The sequence below is a fragment of the Beta vulgaris genome, chromosome 7 (genome assembly GCF_026745355.1).
Source record: "Beta vulgaris subsp. vulgaris cultivar EL10 chromosome 7, EL10.2, whole genome shotgun sequence".
In the NCBI taxonomy this organism is placed as follows: domain Eukaryota; kingdom Viridiplantae; phylum Streptophyta; class Magnoliopsida; order Caryophyllales; family Amaranthaceae; genus Beta; species Beta vulgaris.
The window spans coordinates 43382393-43404030 of NC_079208.1; the positions used below are offsets into that span (position 1 = coordinate 43382393).

The following is a 21638-nucleotide window of genomic DNA, read 5'->3' on the forward strand; positions in this document are numbered from 1 at the left end:
TTTGCAAAGTTGTTACAACCTAATAATATATACTAGCCAAAGATACAAAAGATTACAACAAGTAATTAGGCTATAATCTAGGCTATAAACAAGGAAAGGAGTTACACAATAATATTTACAGAAAATATATTATGAAAATCAGAATAAATTTCATATCATCTAACACACCCCCGCAGTCGAAACGGGAGGAGGACGGACGCTGAGACTGTCCCGAAAGTCTTCGAACAGAATTAAGGGAAGACCTTTAGTGAAAATATCGGCAATCTGATAACGAGAGGGGACATGTAACACACGAACCTCGCCCCGAGCAACCTTTTCACGTACAAAATGAATATCCATCTCAATATGCTTAGTACGCTGATGTTGGACTGGATTGCCGGCCAAATAGATAGCACTAACATTGTCACAAAATACCATGGTAGCCTTTTTAATCGGACAATGAAGCTCAAGAAGGAGGTTCCGTAACCAACAAGACTCAGAGACAACATTAGCAACCCCCCTATATTCAGATTCAGCACTAGAACGAGATAAGGTGGTTTGCCTTTTAGAGGACCAGGAGAGCAAGTTATCCCCAAGAAAGACACAATAACCGGAAGTAGATCGACGAGTGTCTGGACACCCACCCCAATCAGCATCAGTATAGGAAATAAGGGTGGTGACAGAGGAAGGATACAAGTGGAGGCCATATTCCAGAGTGCCCTTGACATACCGAATGATGCGCTTAAGAGCGCTCATGTGCTCCTCCATAGGCTGGTGCATAAAGAGACATATCTGCTGGACTGCATAAGAAATGTCGGGTCTGGAGAAGGTAAGATACTGCAAAGCCCCAGCTAAACTCCGATATAATGAAGGATCACTACATGCCACCTCAGTCTGAGCACTGAGTTTCGGTTTAGTATCAACAGGAGTAGGAGAAGGCTTACAAGAAGACATGCCTGCTCGTTCAATGATCTCCTCAGCATACTTACGCTGAGACAAAAACAAACCACCTGCATGGCGAGATACAGCAATACCCAAGAAATAGCTCAACAGTCCTAAATCTTTCATAGCAAACTCAGAGCCAAGTAAAGAAATGATGGACTGACGGAGGGTAGTAGAAGATGCAGTCAGAATGATGTCATCCACATACAATAATAAATATGCCATATCTGTACCACTACGGTAGATGAACAAAGAGTGATCAGATTTGCTGTTAACAAATCCAATCGTAGTAACAAAATCAGCAAATCTGCGATACCATGCACGAGGAGCCTGTTTGAGGCCATATAAAGACTTTTTCAACAAACATACATGATCAGGATAGATAGGATCCCGATAACCAACAGGCTGGTGCATATAAACAGTCTCATTTAACTCACCATGTAAGAAAGCATTCTTCACATCAAGCTGATGAAGAGGCCATCCTTTTGACAAAGCCAAGCTAAGAACCGTGCGGATGGTAGCAGGTTTCACCACAGGGCTAAATGTCTCCCCACAATCAATCCCAACACGCTGAGTCTTGCCATCACCTACAAGACGAGCTTTATACCTTTCAAAAGAACCATCAGATTTCTCTTTATGAGCAAAAATCCACATAGACCGAATAATATTAGCATGGGGAGGACGAGGAACTAATTCCCAAGTCTTATTTTTAATTAGAGCATGATATTCATCATCCATAGCCTGTTTCCAATTCGGGTCACGAAGGGCAAACACGGGATTTTTGGGAAGAGGGGATCGGTCGGTATGGGTAACAAGAGAAATGATGTTCTTTTTCTTAAAAATTCCATTTTGACTTCGAGTAATAGGGCGAGGTGGGGGATGGGCTGTGGCAGGAGGGTTAGAGGCCGTATGGTGAGGAGAGGGAGTGGGCCGAAGGGTAGGCCCACTGCCAGGGGGTCCAGCGAAGCCAGGTGGCGGGGAGACAGCACCAACAGGCCTGCCTGGGGGCTGGGTAGGGGGCCCAGACGGAGGAGAAGGGCTGCTGGGCTGGGCAGGAGGCCCATAGGAGGGGGAAGCTGGACGGGGTGCGCTGGAGGGCTGGGCTAAGGGTCCAGACGAGTGGGAAGAGGTGTGGGGCAGCTCGGTACAAGGAGGAGAGGGCGGAAAATTTTGTGGAGTTGGGGCCGAAGATAGGGGAGAGTCCAAAGAACTAATGTGATCCAAAAAATCATAGTGGGAGGAGAGAGGCGTGTGGAGTGTTGAAAACGGAAAAGACTTTTCATCAAACACCACATGCCGACAAATGATTATTTTGTGAGAAGAAAGATCATAACATTTATAACCCCTATGATTTGGAGGATAGCCCAAGAAGACACATGGAGTAGACCGGGCTTGTAGCTTATGGATAGAGGTGGAGGGAAAGAGTGGGTAGCAAAGACACCCAAAAACCCGAAGATGAGTATAAGAAGGTTGTTTGTGGTATAGCTTTTGAAGAGGTGACTCAAAGGCAAGGGTCTTAGTGGGAAGAATGTTAATAAGATAGGTAGCCATTTGCAAGGCATGATGCCAAAAAGTGGAGGGGAGAGAAGCATGAGATAGTAAAGTGCGCACCATATTGTTTATTGTACGAATTTTTCGTTCCGCTTTACCATTTTGAGATGAAGTTTATGGACAAGAAAGACGGAAAGAAAGGCCATGAGTTTTACAAAAATCCCAAAAAGGAGCATTATCAAACTCCCTCCCATTATCACATTGAATATTTTTAATTTCCCGTTCAAATTGTGTGTGGATGTATGTGCGAAAATGAAGGAATGTAGAATAGACTTGTGATTTCTTAGCAAGCGGAAAAGTCCATAAATAATTCGTAAAATCATCCAACACAACAAGATAATAACGATGTCCACTACTACTTAAAACAGGAGAAGTCCAAATATCACAATGAATAATATCAAAAGGCATGAAAGTAGTAGTAGGAGATGAAACAAATGGCAATTTAACATGTTTCCCAAGAGGACAAGAGTAGCAAAAATCATACTTGCTACCTTTATTACAATCAATAAAATTACTATGCCTAAGAGAATCCATAACAGGTGAGCCAGGATGACCCAACCTAGCATGCCAAAGAGAAGGTGCAAGGGCAGCACAAGTGGATGGAAGGGTGGCTTGAGTTGGTAAATTAGTGATGGGATATAAAGCCCCTTGACTCTCACACCTCATGAGTGGTCTCCCCGTCAGAAAATCCTTCACAGAAAACCCAAAAGGATCAAATTCAACAGAAACAGAATTATCAGTAGTAAATTTGCGAACTGAGACCAAATTTTTAATGATTTTAGGTGCATGGAGAACATTTTTGAGAGTTAAGGGGGGGTTAGGCAAAGGCAAATGAGTGTCCCCATAACCACGAATTGGAATACTATGACCATTTCCGACAATTATACCATTAGAAGTGCTCAAATTAAAATAAGAAGTTAGAGTACCTTGGGAAGAAGTCATATGAGAAGTCGCTCCCGTATCCATATACCAATTCGAGTCCGGCGGATTTAGAGCTAGGGTGTGCATGGCAGCCTCGATATCTGTCGCAACAGGGGAGGCCTCAACTGAAAATGCTTGCTGCCGTGGACCTGAGCCAAGAATGCTGGGCCCAGACGCAGGTGGAACCTGCTGCTGCCTATTCTGCCAGGTGGGCCGCGTCCAGCCTTGGGTAGGATAAGGGCAGGGAGGATAGGCCCAAGGTGGATAGGCCCACCCCCCCCAAACAGGACCTGCTGCTCTCGGTCCAGCGAAGCCAGGATAGTGCGCTGGCTAGGCTGGGCTGTGCGGACCACCAGCATGACCACCGCCGCCGGAGTGATTCCGGCCACCACCGCCGGAATTATTCCGGCCACCGTGACCACCCCAGAAAAATTCCGGCCACCGGAATTTTTGTTTTTCGAATGGTTTTTAGATTTGTTTCGGCCACTGTTTTGAAGTCGAGCATGGGGTGGATCATTAGGCGACAAGTCATGAGACGCCACCATGGCAGACGAACCCGTGGCCACCTTCTTGGCCAAACCCGCTTCCTCTAAAACAAGCATGGAACGGGCCTGATAAAATTGAGGAAGCGGATCACTCTGGCGGAGTAAAGTACCAAGACCATTGTACGCCTCCGTAAGGCCCGCAACCATCTGGAGAACAAGACGGTTATTAGAGACAGGAGCACCAACGTTTTTGAGTTGGTCGGCCAACATTTTCAACCGTTGGCAATATGCCGAAGCATTAGGAAAATCCTCCATAGCCGTGTTGGAGAATTCCTGTTCCAGAGTGACAGCCCGGGAAGATTTGTTGTCTTGAAAAATATCCCGAAGACGTTCCCACGCTTGTTGAGCCGATAAATCGGGCTCAAGAATAGTATTAAGGAGGTCATCGGAGATGGTAGCATAAATCCATTTTAATACCGTCGCATCAATGGTGAGCCAGTCCTCCTTGGCAGCATCCGTAGAAGGAGGAGTGACTGTCGACGAGGGAATAATATGGTCAATGACCCTATGAGAACGTGCATGAATTTTGAAAAGCTCCGCCCATGTAGCGTATTGCACGTTTTCCATGTCAAGGACAATGGGTAGGTTGTGTTTAATATTAGAAGAAGAAAGAGCATTGAGAGAGGTAGAAGAAGAAGAAAGAACATTGAGAGAGGCAGAAGAAGAAGATGGGGAAGAGGCGGCGTCCATGGCTGCCGACAGAAGCAAGTAGGGCGGACGCTAATAGGGTAGCGGAAGAGAGAGGAAAATATCCCTAGAATCTGATACCATGAAAGAAGATAATTTCTTAATTTGCAAAGTTGTTACAACCTAATAATATATACTAGCCAAAGATACAAAAGATTACAACAAGTAATTAGGCTATAATCTAGGCTATAAACAAGGAAAGGAGTTACACAATAATATTTACAGAAAATATATTATGAAAATCAGAATAATTTTCATATCATCTAACAAAAATCTTATATGTTCAATTTTTCTTCTCCAATCTGAGCCAAAAAATTGTCTTGGTTGAACTCGATCTAGGTACACCCAAGTGTACATGGATCATTTTCTACTACGAGAACAAAAAAGGAGAATGCAATGTGTGTGGAGAGCAACCTGAATCAGGATTGGGGAGTTGAGTGGGCAGTGCATTGGTCCAAGAACATCCATTATCATAAGATTCAAACATGCACACTCTACCAATATCCTTATGTGATTTCATTAGAATGCGTAAACTACCCTTATTTGTCTGGTAAGGTACTAGTTGAAGCACACTCATATCGTGATTTGGTACTGTTATCAGACCATATTTTTGTTATGTCCTAAATTTTGCCTAAGCTGAGTTGTGCAGGTTCGTTGGCTAGCGTGACCACCTGGAGTTCAGCTAGAAAGCATTAGTTAGCAGCTGCAGCAAGCACTTGTAAAACCCGAAGAAAGATTCAAAACAAGCACTAGAGGAAAAAAAAGGAAGGGCTGCGCTTTTTCTAAAAGCGCAGCCCTACTAAGTGAAAGGCTGCGCTTTTATAAAAAAGCGCATCCCTTCTTACTTCAGAAGGGCTGCGCTTTTTCTAAAAGCGCAACCCTACTAAGTGAAGGGATGCGCTTTTATAAAAGGCGCAACCCTTCTGACTAAGTAGGGCTGCGCTTTTCTTCAAAAGCGCAGCCCTTCTTAAAAAAATTTGAAAAATTCATCTTCGCGGGCTTCAAATATTAAGCGGGATTCGACAAATATATTATCCCTCATTCTCCCTTCTCTCTCACGTCCCTCATTATTCCTTTCATCCTTCTCTCTCATCCTCTCTTCTCTCTCAAAAACTCCCATAAACGTTTGTGACAAAAACCCTGAAATGATTTGCACTAAACATGCCGACGGAGTCCGATTGCCTATTGTGATACCTTTTCGGAAGCGGAACGGGCCAACGAGTCAAACACATCGCTACGCCATGACGTTTAGGCTTTTTAAGCCATCCGAGTTCGTTTAAGCCTCCAAATAGCCATTTTAAGTTTTTCCGAATTTTTTTTTCCCTTAAATTATGTATTAGGTTTTGTTTTATGTATTTAAACATTATTAGGTTAATGTTTGGAGGTAATTCTTGTATTTTCAGATCTATAATGTTCTTGTATACTTCTCTTTGTTTATTTTGATTAATGTTCTTGTATACTTCTCTTTGTTTTGATTAATGTTCATGTATACTTCTCTTTGTTTTGATTAATGTTCTTGTATTTTCATCTTTGTTTTGATTAATGTTCTTGTATTTCCAGATCTATAATTTCTTCTCTTCTGTATATTAGTTTTTGTTCCATTTTTTCATTTTCGTTTCATTCTTTTTTTTGTTTTGGGTTTAGTATTTTCGATTCGTTTCTCTTCTCTTCTGTTTAATTTCAGAAAATGTGAGATTATGAGTAAAAAAATGTCAATTTTTTTTTTGGTAGGAAGGGCTGCGCTAGTTAGGAAAAAGCGCAGCCCTTCTAGCTCAGAAGGGCTGCGCTTTTCCTAACTAGCGCAGCCCTTCTAGCTTAAGGGCTGCGCTAGAAAAGCGCAGCCCTACTTAAAATGTGAAGGGCTGCTGCTGAAAGGGCTGCTATCAAAAAGCGCAACCCTACAGGCCTTTTTCAGCGCAGCCCTTCTTCATTTTTCCACTAGTGAAGGGATAATCAAGACCAAGTCAAATAATGCTGTTGTGCCTAAAAAATAAGGCTGAAGCAGTTGTTGAGCAGAAGTGAAGATACTCCTTGATATTAGGAGGTCATGGCACCTTATTAGGAGTTAGTTGTGTAACGTAAACATATAGAGCAACGTTCTAATAAATGTACGGGTATAAATAGAAGTAGAAGTACTTGGGGAAGGGCAGTTCATTCGCATCAATTACATTCAAACACTTCTCTTTACTTTCATAATATTTACAAGTGTACTTAGTGCAAGCTACAAGCTGCTAGCTATAAGTTGTAATCTTCATACATAGTGGATTGGTAGCCTCATTGCTACCTGCGGTTTTTACCCTTTTCCTTGGGGTTTTCCGCGTCACCATTTCTTGGCGTCTTGTCTCTCTTTTGCATTTGTTTATTTCCGTAGCTAGCTTCTTTTATTGTTCCTAGCTGCATTTATATTGGCTGTAGATCCTCAGCTAAGTTCTGGCTGATCAGAATTTGGCATAAACAATTTTCTCCAAGTTTTCCCTAAATCTGGAGTCACCTGATCAATGTCATAGCAAAACAATTAATGTCAAAAATGAAACTAGGATCATTACATTTTTATTAATTCTTAAAGTGGTTTGATGTAATATAGAAGTACTTTTTTGAGAAAAGTAGAAAATCATGGAAAATAAGGTTATGTAGAATAATGTTTAACCTCGACCCAAGATGCCCATGCATTCCAACTTTGTACAGAGGAGCCACATAGCAATTCTCCATTTTCCAGTAAAAGAGGCTGTTGAATCATGTAGTGTTTTGATTATAAACAAATGATGATTTTCTAACTAACATGTGTGTTTGAGATGTACATATTACATTAACATGAAACAAGTCATGGAAGGTTGAATATATATTACATCATGAAGGCCTTCCAACAAGTGAAGTTCCTAAAAGAGTTCCTACAAGAAACACAAACAGAATGGTTCCTAGGTACATCCTAAGAGGAACATTGAATATGAAGTTCCTGAGGAGGAACTATGAGTGTGAAGTTCCTTAAAGGAACTAGCACACTGAAGTTCCAAAGGTGGAGCTATCAACATGCGGTTCTTGAGTTGGAGCATGAATGCAGAAAATATGAGTTTATTTTCTAGGATTCATGTAAGTATGTGGAAACGTAAAAGGTAATGGAACAAGGTCTAAAGGAACTCGTAAGGTCAAACGAACTCGTGGAACTTAGAGTCAAAAGTATTTAAGAGTCAATAAATCTGATGCATATTATTATCTTAATCTATAAGAATTTATTTAGAGTTTGTTTCTTAATAAATCGCTACTTGGTCAAATATTTATAAATAATGTGCATTAGTTGTTTTAGGATTAGTTTTAGTTTTGGAATAAAAGATAAGTTTTAGTTTTAAAATAAAAGATAAGTTTTAAATAAAATAGGTTTAACAAAATCGGTTTCTTTAAGAATCTGATTTTAATTAATTTAATTTTATCTTTTCAGTCTTTGGAAAATAAAAAGCCTAGATTTATAATACGTATAATGAGTGTTGTTAAAGAAATTATCTGTATGTTCCTCTTTAAAGAACAGACGTGCTGGTCTATTAATCTAAGTTAAAGGAACAAAGTAGCAGTTAAAAGAACTAGGCTTGTAAAATATTATGCATAGCTTAAAAGGACTCTGTTGAGTTTTTAAAGGCTATATATTAGGAAAATGATTTTATGTGGTTCAAATATGAAATTAAAGGAAAGATCTTTTATGTAAAAGATTTTATCTCTATTCCAAAATAAAACCATTTTCGAATTTAAAAGAAAATCCTTTAAAGATATTATTTGATCAAAATATTTAATTTTGGTGTTATTAATTGAAATATATTTTTCATTAATTGAAGGCCAAACAACATCTACAATAGGTATTAAAGAAAAACAAAATGCAATCAAACAAGGTTACATCAAATTATTTTCCAAGAAACTAAAATGAACCAATTTAATGAAATTTCTCTTTCAAAAATAAAATAAAATGGTTTGTTCCTTCAATTAATGAAATTTCTCTTTCAAAAAATAAAATAAAATAGTTTTTAATTAGAAACCAAATTTAAAATACTGTTGCATAAGTAAATGCTAGATTTTAGGAAGCAGTAACATTTCCATCTCCTACGTTCAACTGAGATCATGGGTAACAAAAGGAACGTGTTCCTCTAGTTGAGGAACATCATAGGAAAATGGTTTAACCACTAACACATGATTAATCTCACGTTCATTCTAAATGACTGCTATAAATATACAAGTTCAATTAGTGTATGACTGTTGTCTTTTCATAGTGTCTGACTGGTGTCTTTCCATAGTGTCTGACTAGTGTCTTTCCATAAGTTTGACTTAAGGAATAGCGTTACAAAAGAATTATATTTTCTGTTCCTTGTTTGAGTCAGTTCCTGTGAGTTCCAAGTTGCTACGAATGTCATGTTCCATTACAATTCTTGATTAGTTTCTATATACTAGAGTTAAACCAAATTTTCAAGCATCTGTATATAAGTTTGGGGTTAAAGGGTTTGAGTGAACTCTTGTAATGGGAACTTGGTAAAGGGTTTGAGTAAATTCTTGTATCAAGTTCGAGTTAGGAACTTGGGTAAGTTCTTATTGTTTATGCGTAGACTCGGGGTGAAGTCTATCCAAGGGTGAAGGGTTTGAGTAACCTGTTGTAAAGAGTTGTGGGAACTCTTGTGAGACTTAGAGTTAAGTCTAGAGAGTCAAAGTTTCGAGTGGAACTTGTGAGAGAGTTGGAGTTCCAAGTGGAACTTGCGCATGTAATAGATTGTAACAGAGGTTTGCCTAATATAGTGAAGAGTTTAAATCCTTAGGAGGTCGTGGTTTTTCCTCTTGTATTGAGACAAGAAGTTTCCACGTAAAAATCTCTCTTGACCTTTGAGTTCCTTATTGCTTATGTTTTAGATTCCGCATTATTTTGGCAATAAGTTTCGCACTACAATTCACCCCCCTTGTAGTTCCTTTCGAGTTAACAGAGGCTAACATGGAAAAACATTTAACGCAAATCATCAGTGAATCAGAATACTAAACTACTACTATTTCCCTTTCAAATATTTTACATTTGACTTGGTAAGATTTGACTTGGAAAGATTATTATCTCCCAAATTACTTGTTACGTTCCCTCTTGTACGGTCTTTGAGACACAAAGCATCTTTTAATTATGTTCAAATAAAAAATTTAAGATAAATTACACATTGATACAAATTTAAAAAGATCACATACTATATTTTCTTTTATATATTTGTCGAAAAAATTGGTCAAAGTTAATAAACTTTTAACTCTTAAACAGATGATGTAGTAAGTAATTTAAGACGGAGAGATTGGGTATAAAATATTTGTATGCATTTTGATCTTCGAGCAAGAAACATAGTTTTCAAGTCACTTAATTCTCACCTTAACTTTCACAGGTCCGATAATGCCAGCCGGAAACTGTTCACGCTCCGACCATGTCAAGCCTCCATCAAATGATCGCCTCATACATCCTGTCCAACTAAAGGATGCGTGCATATATTTATATATGTAAGCTGTAAATAAAAAGGTCACAATCATCAAACTCGCACATATACGTCAGGTTGGAGTTAATCCAAGTGATGCTTGGATGAGATTTCAGAGTATGAACATCATTTTTATTTGAGAAGATTGATTAGAGTTTTACCCATTTTCTAGCCATTACATATAGAACGTTTTGGAAATTAGAAAAACTTTGGGAAGTTTGGCTCCATTTGTCTGGATGAATAACAATTTCAATGGAAAATGATTTTCTATAGAAAGCATTTTTCAAAGTTGGAAATTGGTTTCATTTGTTTGTTTCCATGCAAAAAATGGTAGGGAAAAAAAACGCAAGTGGAAGAGAATAGGACAATAGGTTGAGAAAATTAGTGATAACTTCTACAGTTTCAGAATATTATTTACTGTTGAATAAGAACTGTAAGAGAGAAGAGAATAAGCTGAGAAGCTTCAGAGAGAATTTTATTCAGTGAATTCATAAATTACAGAATGAAGGAAGACAAGTATTTATAGCCACAAGATACATTAAGATGTGATTGATAACTAACTTAACCACCTAACTGCCATGTAACAATATGTAACAAGAATCAGTTAGGTGTTAGGTGAGTTGGAATTAGTAGTAATTCCAATACCCCCGTCAAGTTGGGTGGTGGTTGAACCATGCCCAACTTGGACAAGAGCTGTCTGAAATGTGGAGAAGAAAGTGATTTTTTAAACACATCTGCAAGCTGAGAGTTGGTAGGTAAGTAAGACAGCTGTAAAAGGCCTTCCATAACCTTATCTCTTGTGAAATGACAGTCAATGTTAATGTGCTTGGTTCTTTCATGGAACACAGGGTTCCTAACAATATGCAAAGCACTCTGATTGTCACAAAACAAAGTGGAAGGTTTGAGTTTGGTGACATCTAAGTCTTCCAAGAGTCTCACAACCCAAGTGACCTCTGCAGCTGCTGATGCCATAGCTCTGTATTCAGATTCTGAAGAAGATTTGCTGATAGTGCCTTGTTTCTTAGACTTCCAAGAAATTGGTGATTTACCAAAGAGAAGAAGATAGCTTGTGATTGACCTTCTTGTGTCACTACATGCAGCCCAGTCAGAATCAGAGAATGCCTGTAGTGTAAGTGAATCAGCACCAGTGAGTAAGATACCTTGCCCTTGAGTGTGTTTAAGGTATCTGAGAGTAAGAGTTAGGGCTTGAAGATGGGAGGTTCTGGGATTATGCATATATTGACTTAGTTTTTGAATAGTGTAGGCTAAATCAAGTCTGGTATTTGTTAGGAAATTTAGCTTGCAACCTAAGGTTCTATAAATATTTGGTTCAGTAAGAACATCTCCTGAATCTGCTTGTAGTTTGAGGGAAATAAGGAGAGGAGTGGTAGCTTTTTGAGAGAGGTCAAGAGGAAAGTCAGCAAGCAGGTCTTTGGTGAATTTCTGTTGGCTAAGAAAAACACCCTTAGGAACATCGCCTACTTCTATTCCTAAGAAATAGTGTAGAATTCCCGAGTCCTTGATACTGAAAGTATTGTGAAGACAAGCTTTCAAGGCTGTATCTGTTCCTGCATGTAAGCAGAATATTATCTACATACACTGCAACAATAGTGATGTGATGATCTATTCTTCTAATGAAGAGGCTATAGTCTTTTTTTGACTGAGAGAAACCTTGAGCAGTGAGTTCACTCACTAATTTGGCAAACCATTGCCTTGAGCGAGGCTTGTTTAAGCCCATGTACAAATTTTTTTCAGCTTGCAAACATAGTTATTAGGGTTATTGAATCCAGCAGGCACCTTCATATACACTTCTTCACGCAAATCTCCATGGAGAAATGCATTATTGACATCAAGTTGGTAGATAGGCCAATGTTTCTGAGTAGCAAGAGCAATGAGACATCTAATAGTAGACATTTTGACTACTGTATGAGAATGTCTCTTCATAGTCAATGCCATGTCTTTGGTTATATCCTTTGGCAACTAGCCTAGCCTTGCACGTCTCCACTGAACCATCAGCAATTAGTTTAACCTTGTATACCCATTTATTGCCAATAGCTTTCTTTCCAGTGGGTAAGGGAACTAACCCAAGTATGGTTATCTGTGAGGGCAGTGATTCCCTTGTCCATAGCAAGGATACATTCAGGCTTAGTAGAAGCCTCAGCGTAGGAAGTAGGTTATTTGATATCAAAGGATGAAGCAGAGAGAAAGGCTTTGTAGGAAGTAGGATAAGAAGAAAATGAGACTAGGTTACACCAATGTTGAGATATAGGGGTAGAAACCACTGTATTACAATGATAGTCAGCTAGATATGATGGAGGTTTGGTATTTTTGGTTGACTCTCTTACAGGGGGTGGATCAAAGGCTGAATCAGAGGTTGAGAGTAGGTGACTGAGATCAATTAGTGCATTAGGAGGAGCAGAATCAGTAGAAGTATTTGTATCTAATGAGGCAGTAATAGGTGGAGAAGAAGAGGTGGAATCTGATGTAGGGTGTGAAGATGGACTACAAGAGTCAGTGGCATTGGAATGGGAAGGAGTAGGGTAGTCATCAGCAAAGAAGGTATGAGTTATGCTGGGAACAAAGATGGAGTCAGGGGTAGAAATAGAATTAGTGGAAAGAAGATGAAAGGGAAAATGTTTTTCATGAAATGTCACATCCCTTGAAATCAAGACTTGATTTATGATGAGGTCTAAGACTTTGTAACCCTTTTGAGTTACTGAATAACCAAGAAAAACACCAGGGTGTGCTCTAGGATCAAATTTGGATCTATGTACTTTGGTAGTTGATAAATAGCATAGTCATCCAAAAACTTTCAGATGATGAAGTGTAGGAGCCTTTTGAAACATCTTGTAATAAGGAGTGGCAAATTGGAGACTCTTCAGTGGCATTCTGTTAATCAAGTATGCTGCACAAACTATACAATCTCCCCAAAATCTTGTTGGTACCGTAGAATGAATGAAGATGGCTCTGGCAGTTTCTAACAAGTGCCCGTGTTTTCTTTCAACAACATCATTTTGTTGAGGTGTGTTTGAGCAACTTGTTTGATGGTGAATCCATCTTTGTTCATAAAGTCTCTTCAAAGCCCCTTCCTTCAGTTCTTGTGCATTGTCAAATCTCACAGAAGTAATACAAGCATTAAATTGTGTGTGCACATAGTTAAAGAAAGTATCAAGAATATGAGGGCAATCTGATTTATTTTTAAGAAAATGCACCCAAGTGAAACGAGTGTAATCATCCACTATAGTCAAGAACATGTTACATCCAGTGTGTGTTTTGGCCTTGTAAAGACCCCACACATCAATATGTAGCAACTCAAAAGGTAGGTTTAGAGGTCTTAGTGCTACTGACAGGAAAAGGTTTTCGAGTTTGCTTTGCAGCAGGAAAAATTTGACATATAATGTCATGTGTACAAGTGTGAACATTATAGTCAGGCAAGACATGTTTTATTTAGGAAAAAGGATGATGTCCTAAACGTAAATGCCAAAGCTTAGCTATATCAACAGTAGAAAAACAAGCAACATTGTTATTGAAAGAAGAATGCTCCAGTGAATGAGGTTTAGGTGGTGTGACATTGTATAAACCTCCTTGCAAACTACCAAGAAGCATTGAAGGACCTGTCAGCCCCTAAAGAAAACATTCACTGTGAGTAAATGTATATTGACAATTCAAGTCTGCATAAAGTTTATGAACAGACAAAAGATTAAAGTGAAAATCAAGAATGTGAAGGACATTTGTGAGTAGAATGTTTTCTGTAAGATATGTGGAACCAATGTGTTTGACTGGAATTTGTTTACCATCAGGGATTGTTATGTTTTGATTGGTGTCATTTGTGGGCTTATATGTATGAAATAGGGATAAATTTGAGTAAGTATGGTCAGTAGCACCACTATCCAACAACCAGGGTATATTATTGCTTATTAACAGACAATATGTACCTGCCATGAGAGCATGACTCCCTAGTGTGTGTTATGCAGTATTGGTCTGTTGTTGAAGAAGACTCATAAGTTGATTGAGTTGTTCAGGTAAAATAGAAGAAGGTTGATACTCTGATGAATTTGGCTTATTCTTAGAACAATCAAGCTCTTGTTGTTCTGATAAGTGAGTAACAACTGCTACTCTTCTATCTTTAAATCCCTTGAAGCCAGGTGGAAACCCATGAAGTTTGAAGCATCTTTCCATGTTATGCCCTGGTATTTTGCAATGATTGCAAAAATAGAATGATCCAGGTCTCTTATTACCAGAGAAAGTAGGAGGTTTATTTGCAGTAGCATATGATTTATGAGTATTCAGATAAGGCTTGTAAGCTCTTCTATCACCAGCAGCAAATGCCAGTGATTCATTGCTAGAAGAAAGAAAAGTCACTTCTTTGTGCCTTTCTTCTTGTGCAAAAATTCTGTAAGCCTGTTCAACCTTTGGAAAAAGAGGCTATGTCATGAGTATATTTCCTCTCATAGTAGAGAAACTATCATTCAGTTTCATCATAAACTGAATTAGAACTTTGTTCCTGTTCCCTTGTGTGTATCTTTCGTGTCAAATTGCAAGTGCATTTGTGGCAAGAACAGAACGACAATGGATTAACATCATTAATTTCATCCCAGATTGTCTTGAGTTGTGTGTAAAATTCAGAAGCACTAGCTGGATTGATTTGAGGAAGTTTCTGCTCCAGTGCATAAACTGGTATCATTGAAGAGTATCCAAACCTCTCTTCTAAATCTTTCCATATATCTAGTGCAGTATCAAAGAATAGGACACTCTTCTTCACAATGTTGTCTAGATTAGAAATTAACCAAGATATGACCAGATTATTGCATCTCTCCCAGGCTACATATTCAGCGGTTCCTATTACAGGAATGTCTAGATTGCCATCGACAAATTTCAGTTTGTTGATGGCTGACAAAGAAATCATCATTGATCTCTTCCAATCATTGAATGCACTTCCATTAAATTTTACAGACACTAATTGATTGGAATTTGCATCGGAAGGATGAATATAGTACACATTACTAGGATCTTGATTTAGTGGTAGCGTAGAGTTTGGCATTTCGTTTTCAGGCATGTTTGTGATTTGAATTTGAGAAGAAAAGAAGAATCAAGAAAGGTCAAGATTTTCAATATTGAAATCAATTTGCAAGTAATCAGAGAAGGGAAATTGAGATTTCTCTCATGGTTTCGATAAATTTCAGAATGAAAAATGATTTAGATGCAAATTCACAATCAAGAAATAACAACAACAACTAAAAATTGCATCCTAATTGTCACAATTTCAGCTTTTTTAGTTCAAATGAACTCAGACTACTGATCGAATTTCAGTGAGTGAGAAGAATACACCTGGATTAATTTCTTTGATCTTCGTATGAAGATGATTTCACTGGAGGTTGCGCTTTCTGCTTCGGTATTTCAAAATTTCAGAGGAAGAACTCAGTTGATCTCAGGAGAATGATTTTGAAGAATTTCAGAGGAAGAACTTAGTTGATTTCAGGATCGCAGAATAAATTCTGCTCTGATACCATGATAACTTCTACAGTTTCAGAATATTATTTACTGCAGAATAAGAAATGTAAGAGAGAAGAGAATTGGCGGAGAAGCTTCAGAGAGAATTTTATTCAGTGAATTCATCTTACAGAATGAAGGAAGACAAGTATTTATTGCCACAAGATACATTGAGCTGTGATTGATAACTAACTTAACCACCTAACTGACATGTAACAATATGTAACAAGAATCAGTTAGGTGTTAGGTGAGCTGGAATTAGTAGTAATTCCAATAATCAGGGGATACAAAAAATGTGGAAAATGTGGCATATCTTCATTCAGAAAGGAAAATGTTTGCCTCTCTTGAAGGACCCTTTTCCACTTATAAGAAAACTATATTCCGTCTTTTGCAAAACAAACAATGATAAATAAGAAAATTATTTTTTAGGAAAATGTTTTCCGTCAAAACAAATAGAGCTTTTGTAGAAAATGTTTGTAGGGTTAACTTGGGTTTCAAGGGGGCGCGCCGACTATAAGAAGGTGTGACCAACACATAATATCGAATCTTGAGTTTCCTCATTTGTGCCATGTATTCTTATGTTGGGATTAAACAACAACTTATGTAGGTGAACAAGAACGATGTCAAAGCTTGGCGAACAAGAACAATGTCAAAGCTTGGCGAACAAGAGCATAGAACAATCAAACTAAACAGTGCATTGTTATACAAACAGGATATCTATATATACTAATATATAAAAATAAAGGCGCTCCTAGACAAGAAATGGTGTCAGATGACGCTCTCATTTAGGGTGTTTTCCTCCATGTAATCCACCTACAATAAAAAAAATTGAAAATGCATTGGAGAATAATTGATCATGTGACTTTGACTTTAATTTTATGTAGTAAAGTTTTGATCACTAAACCAAGTTATATTTAGTGTTATCATTTCAAAGTAAAATATAAATGAAAAATATAATTACACGAGGCATTGCCCGAACCTAAAAATTGGTTAAAAGTAGATAAATCGATTGGTTAGTGCACATTTGCACAACTAGCATAGTAGCATTAGAGCATAGAAATGATAAAGAAGGAATAAAAAAATCTAAAATTTCCACCTTCACCTGACGAGGAACGGGTGTGTTTTACATATTGGACAACCAAATGTATTTCTTTGTCATCTTATATCTTTGCTACTATTAACGAGTTTGTTCAATATTCATTTGTAGTGGGTAATATTTGCTCGCAAATATAGGGGAACAAAGTTAATGAGTTGTGCGCAAACTATTTTTTTATTTTAAAGCTAGGATGAATATTTTTTATAAATAGGGAGGAATTTGGAGATCTCATTTTACAAGGATAAGAATCGAACCCTTGTCATAAGGATAGAAGAACAGTCTCCAACCAACCTTGATTCTTGCGTAAACCATCTATTTCGTTTTTTTTTTTGGGAGCAAGAGCATACATTGATAAAAATATTAAATTACAAGTGAGCCCATCTGCCTAGCTTCTATGACTAGGTTGTGGACTTTGATTATTTGAGGACTCGCAATACATAGACTAGCAAGCTCATCCTTAAACCCACTACTAGACGACGTACATCAGACTAGGACTTAGCACATTACTAACATTTGACCTACTAAGAACATCCAACTTCAAACAAGGACTTGACGCATTATGAACATCTAACTTATTGTTAGAAACACAAGAACTTGAAGCTAGTTTTTTCCTTGAGCTTTGGGAGGATCATCAATGAAACCAGATTTCCTCTTCATTTCTGCACGCAACTTGCCAATAACATCAAACTTAGGAAGAAAACCGGACCTTTCCTTACGACTAGTCTTCCGGCTTCTCCTGAAATTCCCAAACTGTGATTGGTTTTGCTACGCTTTCCTCATCCTTGAGTTTCCTTGGAGGATAACGAAATACACCCACTAGCTCGAAGACTGGATGAAACAACTGGACTCGTCTGGGCTAGCTGGGGCCTACTAGCTGCTATCTCTTTTCCAATAACACCTGTAGACTTGGCCACCTCGCTTTCCATCAAGAAATCTTCACTTTCCTGGTGGGCTAAGTTAGGATTATCGACTTCACCCCCTTTATTAGGGCGACTATGCTCACTCACTGGTCCGCCTTGCATTACGATTTTCCCCTTAGTGTCCTCCTTTATGAAATTAGCAACTCGAGCACGAACTACCCTGTATGACCCTGATGTTGGATTATACAATTGTAATGATTTCCCCTGCCTCAGTGATTGAATAATATTATTGCACAATTGTAATGAGGAGCCCGACCTTCTTCGGATGATAAACCGATATCTTGGTTCCGCCTGATTTGGTTTTTCAGATTTGGAATCACTCACACACTCCTTAACGCACTCCATTTCAATATCACGATCTTCACCAACAGCTTGACCCTTATCTCCTTTAACCTGCAACAAGTTTATATCCTCTCTGTTTGCCCCTTCCATCACCTTAGAAGAACATTCCCCTTGTTCCTGATTGTTATGGCTGAATTTTTTGACAGGGTGACACTGACGCGATGGCACGATGACTCGATGACGTGATACCATCTGACGAGATGACAAAGCAAATGCAACCCGATGACACAGTGAAGGACGCAAGATTGAGAGCAGGGCATTGAATGGTAACGGTCTAGCCAAATAAGGAAAGAATATTATAAGCCATAAATTCAGCCGTTAAATGGGACAGCATTAAGACGTTGGAGCGTGAGCATAGAAAATCTCCCATGATTGAAGCGTGAAGTTAATGTAATAATTAGTGAATTCATTTTTGTATTCGTTGAGAAAAAGCCAAGGAAAAAAGAAGGCATATAAAAGGGAGAGAGAGGTCATTGACAGGTTTTTTACGCAATACTACGGGAAGAACATTAGAGAGAACTAAGCATTCTTGTAAATGACGGATAGTCATAAAGAAAGATAGTAAACTATATTAGTTTCGTGGATCTCCAACCACCCGCGATTTTTTACCCACCTTCATTGGGGTTTTTTGCGTCACCACTTTTGTGTGTTCATCGCATTTGATCCCCCTTTGCATTCTTTTGTCGCATTGTCTTTAACATCATCTGGTTGATACGTCCCACAAACTTTAATTTCATCGTAAGTGATAAATTTTAGCATAAACAATTTGGCGCCCACCGTGGGGCCTAACCAGGCCATCTACTGTTCAAAATCCATCAAATGGGAGAAACACCAAACCTCGAGGAAATGCGGAGGCAGTACGAACAAATGAGAGTAGAAATGCTCGAAATGTAGCAAGCTAACGAGCGTCTAGCTACCGACTTTACGACATCGCAGGAGAGGATCCAGAAATTGCAAGAGGAGTTAGCATCGTCCAAGGCTTCGAAGGTCCGGCGTCGAGAAAATCTGAATGACATCCTTTTGATGGGGAATATTTCTGAGTCAGATGATGAAGAGCCTGAAAACGATGAAGAGCCCCCAGGATGAAGAGCCCTTGAACAATGAAGAGAACGACTAAGGCGAGGGAGAAGCGAATCTTATGACAAAGCGCATGGCTCAAATCGAAAAGCAAAACAAGCGCTTGATGAAGCTCATGTCCCAGCTCCCTGGAGCCCCAACACCAGGCATCGTGGAGCATCCGACGGCTATGCAGAATCGCCTTTCGTCGATAGGATCTCAAGGGCCGTGCTCCCCAAGAAGCTCAACCTGCCTACCCTAGCTGCTAGTTATGATGGTTCAACCGATCGAGCCGAGCACGTCGCGTAATACAAGCAACAGATGTGGCAAGCGTCAATCCCCTGGCATTTGGTAGAGGCCTGCATGTGCAAGTCTTTTGGAGCCATGCTCACCGGTCCCGCTCTCAAGTGGCTCGGATCTCTCAGGCCAGGAAGCATTGGCAATTTTTCCACCCTAGTCAATAAGTTCTATGAGAAGTTCGAAGGCAGTCGCAGCCTGGAAAAGCAGACGAGCGACCTATATGGCGTTGTTCAAGGACCCAAAGAATCCGTTCGCGATTATTATAATCGCTTTAACAAAAAGATGGTTAGCATTAAATATCTTGATACTAAGACTGCTATTGAATGTTTCAGGAAAGGATTAATCTTGCGATCGAAGCTGTACAACCGTTTGACGAAGTACCCGTGCCAGACGTTTGAGGAAGTCAAGTCGCGAGCGTTAGCACATATGAGGTTGGAGGAAGACGATGCCATCCTCAACACCATATCCACTCGACGCGCACCAGAAACTCCTGCTGATCGGAAGACTTTCGTCCCTAAGAAGAACAACTGGCGAAGCCACCCTTATAGCCGTTCAAACCAGATAAACAATGTTACTGACGTTGTCGAAAATGCAGGTAACAGCGCGAGGACGGAGTCGCCAACCTTCCCTGCTCTAGACTCCTACGGATTTTCCGTCGATGTCGGAGGTGTCGTGAACGCTTTATCCAAAATCGGAGCACCAGTTCATATCCCTGACTATCAGCAACTGCTTGTTAAAGCGAGTGTTAGTCGATGGGGGCAGCTCAACCAACATCATCTTCAAAAGCGCCCTCGAAGGTATGGGTTTGTGCGATAAAGATATTACTAAAAAATCTACTGTTTTGGTAGGTTTCAGTGGAGAGGCTCAACATACTATCGGAGAGATCACACTGCCAACGCTAGCCAAAGGCGTCAACCTGCCAACCAGATTCAACGTTGTGGACTGCCCGTCAGCGTACAATATCATTCTCGGCACCCCATGGATACATAAGATGAAGGCCGTCCCTTCAACCTATCATCAGTCGCTGAAATTTCCTACCAAGTGGGGCGTCCAAGAAATAAAGGGCGAACAGAAGTCTGCAAGAGAATGCTATAGTTCGTCGCTCAAACCCCCGAAAGCGACTATCTAGCAATGAAAGGATGGGTCAGCTCCCGACGCGCCCAGCGAGCAAGACGTGGATGAAGTGATGCTCGATCCGCCCATCCCCGATCGCGTCGTTCGAATCGGAGCGACATTGCCACAAGAAAAACGAGGTCAGTTAGTCGATTTTTTGAAAACTAACCAAGATTATTTTGCTTGGTCCCATGAAGGTATGACAGGAATCAGTCCTGACGTCATTACGCATAAGCTCAACGTCGACCCCGCTCACAAGCCTGTAAAGCAGAAAAGAAGCAAGTTCGCGCCTGAAAGGAATCAAGTCATCAATGATAAGGTTCAGAAGCTGATTGATACCGGAAAGATCCGCGAGGTAAAGTATCCAGATTGGTTAACCAACGTCGTGGTGGTCAGCAAAAAGAACGGGAAGTGGAGAGTCTGCATCGACTTCACAGATTTAAACAAAGCATGTCCCAAGGATCCATTCCCTCTCCCTCATATAGATGCAATGGTCGACGCGACGGCAGGTCACGAGCTTTTAACGTTCATGGACGCATATTCCGGGTACAACCAAATCTTGATGCATCCGAACGACCAGGAAAAGACCGCGTTTGTTACTAATAAAGGTATATATTGTTACAAGGTTATGCCTTTTAGTTTGAAAAATGCAGATGCCACATATCAGCGACTGCTTAACCAAATGTTTAAAGAGCAACTGGGTGACACTATGGAAGTGTACATAGACGATATGCTCGTCAAATCCAAGCGAGCAGACGATCACATTCAGCATCTATCGGAGGCTTTTGACGTCTTACGAAGGTATGGCATGAAATTAAATCCTACTAAGTGCACCTTTGGAGTGTCCGCAGGAAAATTTCTAAGGTACGTCGTGACGCAACGAGGAATTAAAGCCAGCCAAGATCAAATAAAAGCCATCATCAACATCCAGTCCCCACGAAGCGTCAAGGAAGTGCAAAAGTTGACTGGTCGCGTAGCTGCGTTAAATCGTTTCATATCACGGTCATCTGGAATATGCCACCTATTTTATGACGTCTTGAGAAAGAACAAGGGTTTCGAGTGGACGCAACAACACGAAGACGCGCTACAAAAACATAAAAGCTACCTAGCGTCGCCGTCGTTATTGTCAATACCAAATATCGGGGAGACGTTGCAGCTCTATCTCGCGGTAAGTAACGTGTCCGTCAGCGCTGTTCTGACGCGGGAAGCGGAGAGCCAGCAGCTACCA

The 21638-nt window shown here is 39.7% G+C and overlaps 1 pseudogene; it reads right to left on the minus strand.

Annotated features, from left to right (window-relative positions):
- Positions 1–21638, minus strand: part of LOC104899568 (uncharacterized) — a 36587-nt pseudogene that overhangs the window by 7291 nt on the left and 7658 nt on the right.